At 45.8% G+C, this 15,707-nt stretch overlaps 1 pseudogene; it reads right to left on the bottom strand.

The window, feature by feature from the left end:
- Positions 1–4,488: 4,488 nt before the first annotated feature.
- On the bottom strand, positions 4,489–6,362 carry LOC137381053 (uncharacterized; annotated as a pseudogene).
- Positions 6,363–15,707: the final 9,345 nt, after the last annotated feature.

Here is a 15,707-nt window from a genome sequence, read left to right as displayed (position 1 = left end):
GTGGGGAGACTTCTAGAAAAAATAATTAGGGACATAATCAGTAGTCACAGGTTCAAATGTGAATTAAGCAAAGCCAGCATGAATTTCTTCAGGCATAATCATGTTTAACTAACGTGCTGAAGTCTTTTGAGGAGATAACATAGATGGTTGATTGGGGCAATGCTGTTGATGTGGTGCACATGGACTTTCAATTGGCCTTTGATACAATGCCACACAACAGACTTGTGAGCAAAATGTAGCTTATGAAATAAAATGTATCGTAGCAATGTGGATACGAAATTGGCTATTTAGCAGGAAACAAAGAATATTGGTTAATAAATGTTTTTTTCGGACTGGAGGAAGGTTGGCAGTGATTTTGCCACGGATTAGTGTTGGGACCCTTGCTTTTTCTGTTATGTATTAATGACATAGACCTTGGTGTACAGGGCACAATTTCAACGTTTGCAGATGAAATGAAACTTGGAAGCATTATGAACTGTGATGAGGGTAGCGTAGTACATCAAAAGGACACAGACAAGTTGGTGGAATGGGCAGACAGGTGACAGATGAAGTTCAATGCAGAGAAATGTGAGGTGATTCATTTTGGTAGGAAGAACACAGAGAGACAATATAGAATAAAGGGTACTGTTCGAAAGGGGGTGCAAGAGCAGAGGTACCGAGGTGTATATATGTCTTTGAAAGTAGCAGGGTAGGTTGAGAGTGTGGTGAATAAAACATACAGCATCCGAGGCTTTATAAATAGTGGATTACAATACAAGAGATAGGAGCTCATGCTGAACTTGCATAAGGCACTAATTCGGCCTCAGCTGGAGTATTACGTCCAATTCTGGGCAACTCACTTGAGGAAAGATGTGAGGGCATTGGAGAGAGTACAAAGAAGATTCACGAGAACAGTTCCAGGGATGAGGAATTCAGTTATGAAGATAGATTGGAGAATTTAGGGCTCTTTTCCTTGCAGAAGGGAAGGCCAAGTCTCTCTCCTCTCGGGCTGGACTGCAGTACCTGGGGCCCCGTGTTCACTGGCTCCCGAGAAAGTGGCACTATGCTGAGAGTGAGGGTGCCGGAGCCCCGGTCTATTTGGCGGCTGTGCTCGAATATCTGACAGCTGAAATCCTCAAGCTGGCTGGCAACGTGGCCCGGGAGAAGAGGAAGAACTGCATCACCCCCAGATACCTCCAGCTTGCCCAAAGGCTCTTTTCAGAGCCATCCACTTTATCTGTGAAAGTGCAGGTGCCTGTCTGAGCGACGGCAATATTATAATGCAAGCGCTGCTTTGTGTTGGTATGATTCGGGATTTAGCTGCTTGGCTTTGGAGATATAAAGAACAAAGAACAAAGAAAATTACAGCACAGGAACAGGCCCTTCGGCCCTCCAAGCCTACGCCGATCCAAATCCTCTATCTAAACCTGTCGCCTATTTTCTAAGGGTCTGTATCTCTTTACTTCCTGCCCATTCATGTATCTGTCTAGATACATCTTAAAAGACGCTATCGTGCCCGCGTCTACCACATCCGCTGGCAAAGCGTTCCATGCACCCACCACCCTCTGCGTCAAGAAATTTCCACGCATATCCCCCCTAACCTTTTCCCCTTTCACTTTGAACTCGTGTCCCCTTGTAATTGAATCCCCCACTCTGGGAAAAAGCTTCTTGCTATCTACTCTGTCTCTACCTCTCATGATTTTGTACACCTCAATCAGGTCCCCCCTCAACCTCCGTCTTTCTAATGAAAATAATCCTAATCTACTCAACCTCTCTTCATAGCTAGCACCCTCCATACCAGGCAACATCCTGGTGAATCTCCTCTGCACCCTCTCCAAAGCATCCACATCCTTTTGGTGATGTGACGACCAGAACTGCACGCAGAATTCCAAATGTGGCCGAACCAAAGTCCTATGCAACTGTAACATGATCTGCCAACTCTTGTACTCAATACCCCGTCCGATGAAGGAAAGCATGCCGTACGCCTTCTTGAGCACTCTATTGACCTGCGTTGCCACCTTCAGGGAACAATGGACCTGAGCACCCAAATCTCTCTGTGAATCAATTTTTCCCAGGACTTTTCCATTTACTGTACAGTTCACTCTTGAATTGGATCTTCCAAAATGCATCACCTCGCATTTGCCCTGATTGAACTCCATCTGCCATTTCTCTGCCCAACTCTCCAGTGTATCTATATTCTGCTGTATTCAGTATCTGCTACTCCACCAATCTTAGTGTCGTCTGCAAACTTGCTAATCAGACCACCTATACTTTCCTCCAAATCATTTATGTATATCAAAAACAACAGTGGTCCCAGCACGGATGCCTGTGGAACACCACTGGTCACACGTCTCCATTTTGAGAAACTCCCTTCCACTGCTAGTCTCTGTCTCCTGTTGCCCAGCCTGTTCTTTATCCATCTAGCTAGTACACCTTGGAACCCATGCGCCTTCACTTTCTCCATCAGCCTGCCATGGGGAACCTTATCAAACGCCTTACTGAAGTCCATGTATATGACATCTACAGCCCTTCCCTCATCAATCAACTTTGTCACTTCCTCAAAGAATTCTATTAAGTTGGTAAGACATGACCTTCCCTGCACAAAACCATGTTGCCTATCACTGATAAGCCCATTTTCTTCCAGATGGGAGTAGATCCTATCCCTCAGTATCTTCTCCAGCAGCTTCCCTACCACTGACGTCAGGCTCACCGTTCTATAATTACCTGGATTATCCCTGTCACCCTTCTTAAACAAGGGGACAACATTAGCAATTCGCCAGTCCTCCGGGACCTCACCCGTGTTTAAGGATGTTGCAAAGATATCTGTTAAGGCCCCAACTATTACCTCTCTCGCTTCCCACAGTAACCTGGGATAGATTCCATCCGGACCTGGGGACTTGTTCACCTTAATGCCTTTTAGAATACCCAACACTTCCTCCCTCCTTATGCCGACTCGACCAAGTGGAATCAAACATCTGTCCCTAACCTCAACATCCGTCATGTCCCTCTCCTCGGTGAATACCGATGCAAAGTACTCGTTTAGAATCTCACCCATTTTCTCTGACTCCACGCATAACTTTCCTCCTTTGTGCTTGAGTGGGTCAATCCTTTCTCTAGTTACCCTCTTGCTCCTTATATATGAATAAAAGGCTTTGGGATTTTCCTTAACCCTGTTTGCTAAAGATATTTCATGACCCCTTTTAGCCCTCTTAATTCCTCGTTTCAGATTGTGCCTACAATCCCGATATTCTTTCAAAGCTTCGTCTTTCTTCAGCCGCCTAGACCTTATGTATGCTTCCTTTTTCCTCTTAGCTAGTCTCACAATTTCACCTGTCATCCATGGTTCCCTAATCTTGCCATTTCTACCCCTCATTTTCACAGGAACATATCTCTCCTGCACGCTAATCAACCTCTCTTTAAAAGCCTCACGCATATCAAATGTGGATTTCCCTTCAAACAGCTGCTCCCAATCTACATTCCCCAGCTCCTGCCGAATTTTGGTATAGTTGGCCTTCCCCCAATTTAGCACTCTTCCTTTAGGACCACTCTCGTCTTTGTCCATGAGTATTCTAACATTTACGGAATTGTGATCACTATTCCCAAAGTAGTCCCCCACTGAAACGTCAACCACCTGGCCCGGCTCATTTCCCAACACCATGTCCAGTATGGCCCCTTCCCGACTTGGACTATTTACATACTGCTCTAGAAAACCCTCCTGGATGCTCCTTACAAATTCTGCTCCATCTAGACCTCTAACACTAATTGAATCCCAGTCAATGTTGGGAAAATTAAAATCTCCTATCATCACCACCCTGTTGCTCCGACAGCTTTCCATAATCTGTTTACATATTTGTACCTCTATCTCACGCTCGCTGTTGGGAGGCCTGTAGTACAGCCCCAACATTGTTACCGCACCCTTCCTATTTCTGAGTTCTGCCCATATTGCCTCACAGCTCGTGTCCTCCATAATGCCTTCCTTCAGGACAGCTGTGATATCCTCTTTGAATAGTAATGCAACTCCTCCACCCCTTTTACCTCCCTCTCTATCCCGCCTGAAGGATCTGTATCCTGGGATATTTAGTTGCCAATCATGCCCTTCCCTTAACCAAGTCTCAGTAATAGCAATAACATCATACTCCCAGGTACTAATCCAAGCCCTAAGTTCATCTGCCTTACCTACTACACTTCTTGCATTAAAATAAATACACCTCAGACCACCAGTCCCTTTGCTTTCATCATCTGCTCCCTGCTTACTCTTTCCCTTAGTCATATATTATCAAAAATATTTGTCAGGCATTTTAACAATTTTACCGTTTGTGCACAATAAAGCTTTTGGTGAGTCCTAAAATGATAGCCCCTCTAATAAAATCATCTGTGCACATTGGTATCGCTGCTCTAGACCACATTTCTCTGCTGTCGAGATCGCAGCTCTTTGTTTTGCCGATTTGTTGGCTCTTCAAAGAGCCGTTGTGGTATTTGATGCCAAACTCAATTCGGGTCAGGGTGAGTTTAGGCGCGCTCCCCGATGATGCGGCGGGCGAACTGGATGTCTTTGGGCATGATGGTGACTCGCTTGGCGTGGATGGCACACAGGTTGGTGTCCTCAAAGAGTCCCACCAGGTAAGCCTGGCTGGCCTCCTGCAGAGCCATGACGGCTGAGCTGTGGAAGCGCAGGTCTGTCTTGAAGTCTGCGCGATCGCCCGCACCATGCGCTGGAAGGGCAGTTTACGGATGAGCAACTGATTGGATTTCTGTTGGCGGCGGATCTCCCGCAGAGCCACAGTGCCGGGTCTGTAACGGTGAGGCTTCTTCACTCTGCCCGTGGCTGGAACGCTGTTGTGGGCCGCTTTGGCAGCCAGCTGCTTGCGGAGAGCTTTCCTTGCGGTCGGTTTGCACGCTGTCTGCTTGGTTCTGGCCTTTTATAAATTTCGAAAATATACATTATTCATAACAATCTGTACAGAAATACGTTACAAAACAGTTCCAAACAGCACCAAGTCAAAAAGTACAAAGAGTGCAAAGGAGATCAGTTTCCTTCAATGCAGGAGTGAGTTGCCTCACAACCCTTCCATTTAATTTTTCATGCCACGTACATTTTACAGCAAACAAAATGTTTCCAGATACAGTTCGAGGCGTTTTCCATGGATCCAGCCCTTCATTTCAGCATGGTGGGGGGACCTTACACAGTGGTCTTTCCCCATTGAGACGTTGCAGCGGCTGCCACAAGCTTTAGTGCATCCCTCAGCGCGTAGTCCTCGACCTTTGGAAGACCAGGAAGTTTCGGGCAGACCAAAAGGCGTCTTTCACCGAATTGATAGTCCTCCAGCAGCAGTTGATGTTGAACACGGTGTTTTTCTGGCAACAGCCCGTAGAGGACAGACTCCTGTGTTACAGATCTGCTTGGGATGAACCTCGACAAAAACCACTGCATCTCTTTCCACACCTGCTTTGCAAAGACACATTCCAGAAGCAGGTGGACCACCGTCTCTTCTCCACCACAGTCACTGCCGGGGCATTGTGCGGAGGGGGTGAGCCTTCAGGCGTTCAGGAAGGATATAACGGGGAAGGCTCTCCTTACCACAAGCCAAGCTACATCTTGGTGCTTGTTTGAAAGTTCCAGGGATGAGGCATTCCGCCAAATGACTTTAGCAGTCTGCTCGGGGAACCATCCGAGATGATCCACCGTCTCATTTTCCATTAGGGCCTTGAGGATATTTCGTACAGACCACTGCCTGATGGATTGGTGGTCAAAGGTGTTTTTCCCCAGAATATTTTCCACGAAGGATAGGTGGTACGGCACAGTCCAACTGGATGGAGCGTTCCGCGGCAATGTGACCAGGCCCATCCTTCGCAAAACCAAGGACAGAGAGAACCTCAGCACGTAGTGACACTTGAATTTTGCGTACTGGAGGGCTACACACAGCTTGATGCAGCCGCACACGAAGGTAGTCATCAGGATGAGGGCGATGTTGGGTACGTTTTTCCTGCCCTTGTCCAGAGATTTGAACATCATGTTCCACCGGACCCGGTCCATTTTGGATCGCAAGATGAAGCGGAAAATGGCTCAGGTGACCGCCACAGCACAGGAGTGGTGTATGGGCCAGATGCGTCACATACAGCAACAACGTGAGCGCCTCGCACCTGATGACCAGGTTCTTACCTACAATGGAGAGAGGTTGCCGCTCCCACATGCTTAGCTTCTGTTGTACCCTGGCTACTCGCTCCTCCCAGGTTTTGGTGCACGCCCCTGTCCTTACGAATCATATCCCCAGCATCATCAGGTAGTCTGACCTGATGGTGAATGGGACAAAGGATCGGTTAGACCAGTTCCCAAAGAACATGGCCTCGCTCTTGCCGTTGTTAACTTTGGCTCCCGAGGCCATGTTTGAAATGCCCGCCAATATATTTGTAAAATACAAAACGGCTTCCGTACAGAAGATTGCATTTCTAAGCAATTTTGTTTTATGGCTAAAATTTTACTGTATTTTTCATTGTATTATGCCACATTTTGTCACAAGTTCCAGATTTGCTTTTAGAATGCGGCATTTATTCGTGTTTACTGTGTCCTTTTAGACACGGGTAGAAAGCTTCACTCTCAGCATTCTGCAACCGGGCAACATTTCAGGTTAATCTTCATAATGATACGGTATCATTGATTCTCGATTTATCCCTATTCGTGAGAGATGACCTTGGAGAGTAGATTTTTCGTGTTAGGTGTGAGTGAGAATGAGGGTTCCTGCACCACCGGGGTTTCTGGATAATGTAATTATTATTTCTTGAGTTCAAACTTGAACAAATGACTGAGAACAGATATATTTGCGTTAAATCTCCTTTTATTATCGAAGTACAGCAAAGAGGCCGAATATGAACAAAGCTCACAAAGGGTCAGTAATGAATTGACCGGACATTATTAAGGAGACACAGGAAGATCACATTAACAAGAATCTGTGGGACAAACACAGAGATCACAAAGGAGTTATCAGCTGGGAAGGTGAGTTTCAGCTTAAAGTAAATTACCTTTTGTTTCGGCGGACCAGGGGACTGCGGGGTAAGTAAATCCTATATATTTAGGCAGTTTAAAATAACTTATCTTTTGTTGCAGCAGCTTTTTCGGAAGCAGGATAGTGCGAGCGAGTTATCAGCTGGCGAGGTGAGTTTCAGCTTAAAGTAAGTTACCTTTTGTTTCGGCGGACCAGGGGACTGCGGGGTAAGTAAATCCTATATATTTTGGCAGTGGCTAAACCCGAAACTCTACAAGTGAAGTGTCTCCCACCCATCCTCCTTCCCTAACCTAAAAAAAGGACTCTTGAGTGGAAGGTTTGGTAAGGTAAGGTTTTCCTTTTTTTTAAATCTCTATTGTCAATTTAGTGCGGAGGGGATGGAAGCTCTGGCAGTTGCATGCTCCTCTTGCAGGATGTGGGAGGTAAGGGTCACCACTTGTGTCCCTGCTGACTTCACCTGTGAGAAGTGCACCCAACTCCAGCTCCCCGCAGACTGCTTTAGGGAACTGGAGCAGGATGAACTTCGGCTCATTCAGGATGCAGAGGGGTTGATAGCGAGTAGTAATAGGGAAGTAGTGACACCTAAGCTACAGGATAAAGGTAGCTGGGTTACCATCAGGGGAGGGAAAGGGAATAGGCACAAAGTGCAGGGAACCCCTGTGGCCGTTCCACTCAATAATACGTATACCGTTTTGGGTACGGTTGTGGGGGACGACCTACCAGAGCAAAGCCACAGTGGCCAGGTCTCTGCCACTGAGCCTGGCACAGTGGCTCAGAAGGGAAGGGGGGAGAATAGGAAAGTGATAGTGATAGGAGATTCAATGGTTGGAGGAACAGACAGGAGATTCTTTGGTCGCGAACGAGACTCCCAGATGGTATGTTGCCTCCCGGGTGCCACGCTCAGGGATGTCGCGGATCGAGTCGATAGGATTCTTAAGGGGGAGGGGGAGCAAGCAGAGGTCGTGGTACATATGGGTACCAATGACATACCTAGGAAAATGGATGAGGACCTGAAAAGCGAATGCAGGGAGATAGGTTGGAAGCTGAAAGGCAGGACGAGCAGAGTAGTAATCTCAGGATTTTTACCGGTGCCACGTGCTTTTAGATTAGATTAGATTAGATTAGAGACACAGCACTGAAACAGGCCCTTCGGCCCACCGAGTCTGTGCTTAACATCAGCCACCCATTTATACTAATCCTACACTAATCCCAAATTACTACCAAACATCCCCACCTGTCCCTATCTTTCCCTACCACCTATACTAGTGACAATTTTTATAATGGCCAATTTACCTATCAACTTGTGGGAGGAAACCGGAGCACACGGAGAAAACCCACGCAGACACAGGGAGAACTTGCAAACTCCACACAGGCAGTACCAGGAATCGAACCCGGGTCTCTGGAGCTGTGAGGCTGCGGTGCTAACCACTGCGCCACTGAGCCGCCATAATGCTAGTGAGGCTAGAAACAGAGAGCAAGTGCAGCTGAACACGTGGCTGCAGAACTGGTGTCGGAGGGAGGGATTCAGATATGTGGTACATTGGGATACCTTCTGGGGAAGGTGGGACCTGTACAAGAAGGACGGGTTGCATCTGAACTGGAGGGGCACCAATATCCTGGGCGGGAGGTTTGCTAGAGCTCTCGGGAGGGTTTAAACTAGTTTGGCAGGGGGATGGGAAGCGGTGCCACGCATCAGTGGATGGGGTAGCTGTTGAACAGGCAGATACAGAGTGCACAGAGTCTATGAGGAAGGTTAGACAGTTGACAGGGCAAGGTTGCAGCCAGTATGATGGGTTGAAGTGTGTCTATTTTAACGCAAGAAATGTCAGGAATAAGGGTGATGAACTTACAGCATGGATCAGTACTTGGAGCTACGATGTTGTGGCCTTTACGGAGCCGTGGATATCTCAGGGGCAGGAATGGATGTTGGATGTTCCGGGGTTTAGATGTTTCAAAAGGAATAGGGAGGGAGGTAAAAGAGGTGGGGGAGTGGCACTGTTAATCAGGGATAGTACCACAGCTGCAGAAAGGGAGGTCTTCGAGGAGGGTTTGTCTACTGAGTCATTATGGGTGGAAGTCAGAAACAGAAAAGGGGCAGTCACTTTGTTGGGAGTTTTCTATAGACTCCCCAATAGCAAACAGAGACATGGAGGAACAGATTGGGAGGCAGATTTTGGAAAGGTGCAGAAGTATCAGAGTTGTTGTCATGGGTGACTTCAACTTCCCTAATATTGATTGGAACCTCCTTAGTGCAAATAGTTTGGATGGAGCAGTTTTTGTCAGGTGTGTCCAGGAAGGTTTCCTGACTCAATATGTAGATAGGCCGACGAGAGGAGAGACTATGTTGGACTTAGTGCTTGGCAACGAACCAGGTCAGGTGGCAGATCTCTCGGTGGGAGAGCATTTTGGTGATAGTGATCACAACTCCCTGACTTTTACTATAGTCATGGAGAGCGACAGGAGCAGGCGGGATGGGAAAATATTTAATTGGGGGATGGGGAATTACAATGCTTTTTGGTAGGAACTGGGGAGCATAAATTGGGAACAGATGTTCCCAGGGAAATGCACGACAGGAATGTGGAGGTTGTTTCGGCAGCACTTGCTGCGACTGCTGGATAGGTTTGTCCCGATGAGGCAGGGAAGGGATGGTAGGGTGAAGGAACCTTGGATGGCAAGAGATGTGGAACAGCTGGTCAAGAGGAAGAAGGAAGCTTACTTAAAGTTAAGGAAGCAAGGATCAGACAGGGCTCTGGAGGGTTACAAGGTAGCCAGGAAGGAACTGAAGAAAGGACTTAGGAGAGCTAGAAGGGGACATGAAAAAGCCTTGGTAGGTAGTATTAAGGAAAATCCTAAGGCGTTCTACAATTATGTGAGGAACAAGAGGATGGCCAGGGCGAGGGTAAGGCCGATCAGGGATAGTGGAGGGAACTTGTGTCTGGAGTCGGAGGAGGTAGGGGAGGTGCTAAATGAATACTTTCCTTCAGTATTCACTAGTGAGAGGGTCGGTTGTGAGGACAGCGTGGAACAGGCTGATATGCTCGAACAGGTTGAGGTTAAGAGGAAGGATGTGATGGAAATTATGAATGATATGAGGACAGATACGTCCCCGAGGCCAGACGGAATATACCCGAGGATAATTCGGGAAGCGAGGGAAGAGATTTACAGCAATTTTTGTCAATGATTGTTTGTAATTTATTTGATTCTGCTGTATTTATGCAGTCATCTGAAATCATTCGAAACAAAAAAAATTAACTTTCTTAACCTTTACCAGCTTAATGTTATGAGGGTTTACAAAGCTGGAAAATGTCCATCTAACACAAATTGTCTCAAAGGTCTTCCACTTTTCACCTCCAGTTTATATAAAGTTCAACGATAACGACCTCCACATTCTGATAAAGAGACTTTGATGCTGCAATAAAGTGTCACTTCTTTCCCTTTGATTCCTGACTATTTCTTTCTTCTGCTCTCCTGGGACATACAGAGGGATTTTTGTTCATCACTTGTCTAAATTCAGGAGGTTCTAGCTCCTCTACAGCTGCTGCCTGGAGAAATAATTTGTATTCGAAATATTTCCCTCAGTTTGGAGACATGTGGAGAGACTGCTTACACTAGCAGCGGGGAGAAACAAATAGGCGGGGTGTTGTTATGGTCTGGAATTCTCTGTCTGACAGGTTTCTGAAAGCAGATTCAATATTAACTTTCAAAAGACAATTGGATCAATTACTCTTAGTTATAGTAGAGAAGATGCCAGCATAGAAAGAGTAGTGACAAAGAAACATATCATAACTTCAGTGATCCAAAACTCAACACAACTTATTGAGAGAGTTTGTAGTTGTAACTGATTGATTGAGTTTTACTTGATGCTGTTGTTCTATACAGGCACTACCGTTAATCACTCAAAACAGTTTTCCAAACAGGAACAAGTTTAGTGCAGAGGAGATTTACTAGGATGTTGCCTGGTATGGAGGTAAGGTCTTACGAGGAAAGGCTGAGGGACTTGAGATTGTTTTCGTTAGAGAGAAGGAGGAGGAGAGGTGACTTAATAGGGACATATAAGATAATCAGAGGGTTAGATAGGATGGAAAGTGAGAGTCTTTTTCCTCGGATGGTGATGGCAAACACGAGGGGACATAGCTTTAAGTTGAGGGGTGATAGATATAGGACAGATGTCAGAGATAGTTTCTTTACTCAGAGAGTAGTAGGGGCGTGGAACGCCCTGCCTGCAACAGTAGTAGACTCGCCAGCTTTCAGCGCATTTAAGTGGTCATTGGATAGACGTATGGATGAAAATGGAATAGTGTAGGTCAGATGGTTTCACAGGTCGGCACAAATCGAGGGCCGAAGGGCCTGTACTGCGCTGTAATGTTCTATGTTCTATGTTCTAAGTGTTCACATAGTAGAAAAATAGACATTTAACACAGGTTGTATTGAAATTATTTTATGAAGCATCTCAAGTTTACATAAAGTAAATTCCTCAAAATTGCAGAAACTTTCAAACTCTCAGGAACATACTATCTCCCATCAGCAATGGCTCAGCATCTCCATCTGTTGGTGTCCCTGCCTCGTTGCAGTTACTGTCCTCCTCTCACAATCTCGATCTGTTGTTGTCCCTGCCTCACTGCAATTTCTGCCCCTATCACCATCTCACAACCACTTTGATTTGCAACTTTGTCCATTTTGCTGTGGGTCTCGGGTGGATTTTGTTGAATCCAGCTGAGATTTGCAATGACGCCCCTTTGAGAATTAATTCAGGACCTCTTGGGGCAGCACAGAGGAGCAGTGGTTAGCACAGAAGCCTCACAGCTCCAGTGACCCAGGTTCGACAGTGCACAGTTTGCAATTTCTCCATGTGACCGCGTGGGTTTTCGCCGGGTGCTTTGGTTTCCTCCCACAGCCAAAGACTTGCAGGTTGATTGGTAAATTGGCCTTTATAAATTGCCCGTAGAGTAGGCAGGTGTTAGGGGAATTGAGGGAAGGTGGGGATGGGGTAGGACCATGGGATTAATGTAAGATTAGTATGAATGGTTGTTTGATGGTCGGCACAGACTCGGTGGGCCGAAGGGCATGTTTCAGTGCTGTATCTCTCAATAAAATAAATAAAAACAAACCTTTTACAGAGGAAGTCCCGCTTCAATAGGTCAGAATATCAATAACATATAATCTCAGAATCAAATTTAAACTCATTTCAGTGCTCAGTGCTCTGGTTATAAAATGTACTTTCCGTCCTGTGGGGAGTGTAGTGAATAGAATGTGAAATGGGATTTAGATCCAGTATTTGAATCAATTCAGCTCTTTCGATGATGTTAATAATTTGACAATGAGATTGAAAGGGTGTTTCACCGCGTTCTTCAGCTCCTGTCTGAATTTTGTCTGGGTCACAGCGTAAATACACGTGTTGGTGCAGGAACTGAGAACCTGCAGCATTGCTGATGTGTGGTCTGTGATGTAGCGAGGGTCAGTGTAGGAAGAATAATACTGAATATCTGCAATTCGCCTATAAATGTTGCACACAACCCTGGTCACCCATAACAGTATAAAACAGCCGGATATACTGAAGAGTAAAATAATTGATTTTCTGCGATTCTCCATCTCTGGGTCCTTGTGATTCTCCCCATTGCTGTGACCTCGGAATCCACTGCGGACTTTATTGGAGAATAAAATCCGTCTAACAGTCAGAACATTGAACAGCAAAATTAGAAAGACAGGGCTACAAGGGGTTAAAATGTAGTTAAACAATTCAAATGCCCACCATATGGGGGAAGTAAAGAAGCTCAGTTTAGTAACACAACCCACGGGGACATTATCAAAAATGTAACGGTGTTCCCGTGTAAAGTACCAGGGCAGAGACTCGAAACAGCCCAGCACACTCACTGTTCCGACAACCACAGCAGCTGTTTTCTCGCTGCAATATTTTATTTGCAGCTTCTCACAACAAATGGCCATATATCGATCAAAGGTGAAAGTGACTGTGAGCCAGACAGAAACACATGTGGCTGCAGACCGCAGAAAGATAATGAGAGAACACACGGGGGTAATGTTTAGGAATGAATCTGGAAAATACATCAAAACAATCCAACTCAACATAGGATCAGTAATAACGACCAGGAGATCACCCACTGCCATTCCCAACAGGTAGATATTGATACATTTGGAGAGACCGCACATTCCTCGGGAGAGGATCATAATCGCCACCAAGTTAACTGAAAGAGAGAGAAAAGGAAGCAGAGAAATTACTGATCTGACCTGGCGACAATGCAGCAGTTTAACAGGATCTGGGCTGAAATTTCCAGCTTTGTTGCAGCATTGAGCAGTGAAAACTGATTCAATGACCTGGACAGGGCTTTGCCTCAGTGAAATGTTTGAAAACAATTATTAATAATGAATTGGGAAATTGATCCAGAAAATGAACAAAGTCAGCAACGGATCTACGGGATGGACTGAGTGAAGATGCAGTGCCAGTGGAAAAATGAGAAGGGATTTCACGGAGATGGAATCCAATGGGTTAATTGGGAATTTGTCTCCAGACTTCTGGTTGGGAAGGTTTGGGGAGAGATATGTAGCTGGTTTGTTGCTCAGGGTTTAGAGAACCGACACGAACTGTTATCAATTGGGAAAAGGCTGCAAACTGCAATGCTGAGCTTGCGTGCTCGTGCAAGCCATGTTTTAGAATTGCAGAGCAGACATGAAGGGCTGAATTGCCTCCTCCTGGTCCGAGGTCCCTGTATACCTGTCAGGTTTGAGGAGGCAGATGGAGGTGCAGCCAGTGAGTGAGATTTGGAGGGAGAGAAGGAAAAGGTCATGTTGGAGCTGGAGAGAAGGCAGGAGCAGATGGTTTGGGAAAGTGGATAAACTGAAGCAATGGATGAGGAGACAAAGGATTCAAGACAGTGAGAGGAGAGTCTGATATTCACAGGGCGAGACTGCAGCAGAGTGTTTGAGAAAATCTAATCTATAGATCCCAGTAGTACAACTCAATTAATAGAGTCAAACAATAATCCCTATGGTTATTGTTGTTGGGGAACTGTTCATTGTTTATTCAGTACAGTCAATATATTGAATTTGTACAGGCAATTAAAAATAAATTTAAATACATTTCTGATATCAGCCTTGCTCTTTCTTGAATCCTGCAGTCACAAAGATTTTAAAATATTGTATTCAAATAATGAGCTAGCATCAGTGAAGAACTGAGTCTATTTTTAGAATTAGAACATTACAGCACAGTACAGGCCCTTCGGCCCTCGATGTTGCGCCGACCTGTGAAACCATCTGACCTACACTATTCCATTTTCATCCAAATGTCTATCCAATGACCACTTAAATGCCCTTAAAGTTGGCGAGTCTACTACTGCTGCAGGCAGGGCGTTCCACGCCCCTAATACTCTCTGCGTAAAGAAACTACCTCTGACATCTGTCCTATATCTTTTACCCCTCAACTTAAAGCTATGTCCCCTCGTGTTTGCCATCATCATCCGAGGAAAAAGACTCTCACTATCCACCCTATCTAACCCTCTGATTATCTTGTATGTCTCTATTAAGTCACCTCTCCTCCTCCTTCTCTCTAACGAAAACAACCCCAAGTCCCTCAGCCTTTCCTCGTAAGACCTTCCCTCCATACCAGGCAACAACCTAGTAAATCTCCTCTGCACCCTTTCCAAAGCTTCCACATCCTTCCTATAATGCGGTGACCAGAACTGCACCCAATACTCCAGGTGCAGCCTCACCAGAGTTTTGTACAGCTGCATCATGACCTCGTGGCGCCGAAACTCGATCCCCCTACTAATAAAAGCTAACACACCATATGCCTTCTTAACAGCACTTTAAACCTGGGGAGCAACTTTCAGGGAGTTATGTACCTGGACACCAAGATCTCTCTGCTCATCTACACTACCAAGAATATTCCCATTAGCCCAGTACTCTGCATTGCTGTTACTCCTTCCAAAGTGAATCACCTCACACTTCTCCGCATTAAACTCCATTTGTCATCTCTCAGCCCAGCTCTGCAGCCTATCTATGTCCCTCTGTACCCTACAACACAACTTCGACACTATCCACAACTCTATCGACCTTCGTGTCATCCACAAATTAACTAACCCACCCTTCTACACCCTCTTCCAGGTCATTTATAAACATGACAAACAGCAGTGGCCCCAAAACAGATCCTTGCCGGACACCACTAGTAACTAAACGCCAGGATGCACATTTGCCATCAACCACCACCCTCTGTCTTCTTTCAGCTAGCCAATTTCTGATCCAAAGCTCTAAATCACCTTCAACCCCATACTTCCGTATTTTCTGCAATAGCCTACCGTGGGGAACCTTATCAAATGCCTTACTGAAATCCATATACACCACATCCACGGCTTTACCCTCATCCACCTGTTTGGTCACCTTCTCGAAAAACTCAATAAGGTTTGTGAGGCACGACCTACCTTTCACAAAACCGTGCTGACTATCGCAAATGAACTTATTCTTTTCAAGATGATTATAAATCCTATCTCTTATAACTTTTTCCAACATTTTACCAACAACTGAAGTAAGGCTCACAGGTCTATAATTACCAGGGCTGTCTCTACTCCCCTTCTTGAACAAGGGGACAACATTTGCTATCCTCCAGTCTTCCGGCACAACTCCTGTCGACAATGACGACATAAAGATCAACAACAACGGCTCTGCAATCTCCTCCCTGGCTTCCCAGAGAATCCCAGGATAAATCCCATCTGGCCCAGG

Source organism: Heterodontus francisci, chromosome 21, assembly GCF_036365525.1.
Source record: "Heterodontus francisci isolate sHetFra1 chromosome 21, sHetFra1.hap1, whole genome shotgun sequence".
NCBI classification, from domain to species: Eukaryota; Metazoa; Chordata; class Chondrichthyes; order Heterodontiformes; family Heterodontidae; genus Heterodontus; species Heterodontus francisci.
This window is presented reverse-complemented; position numbering and strand designations above follow the sequence as displayed.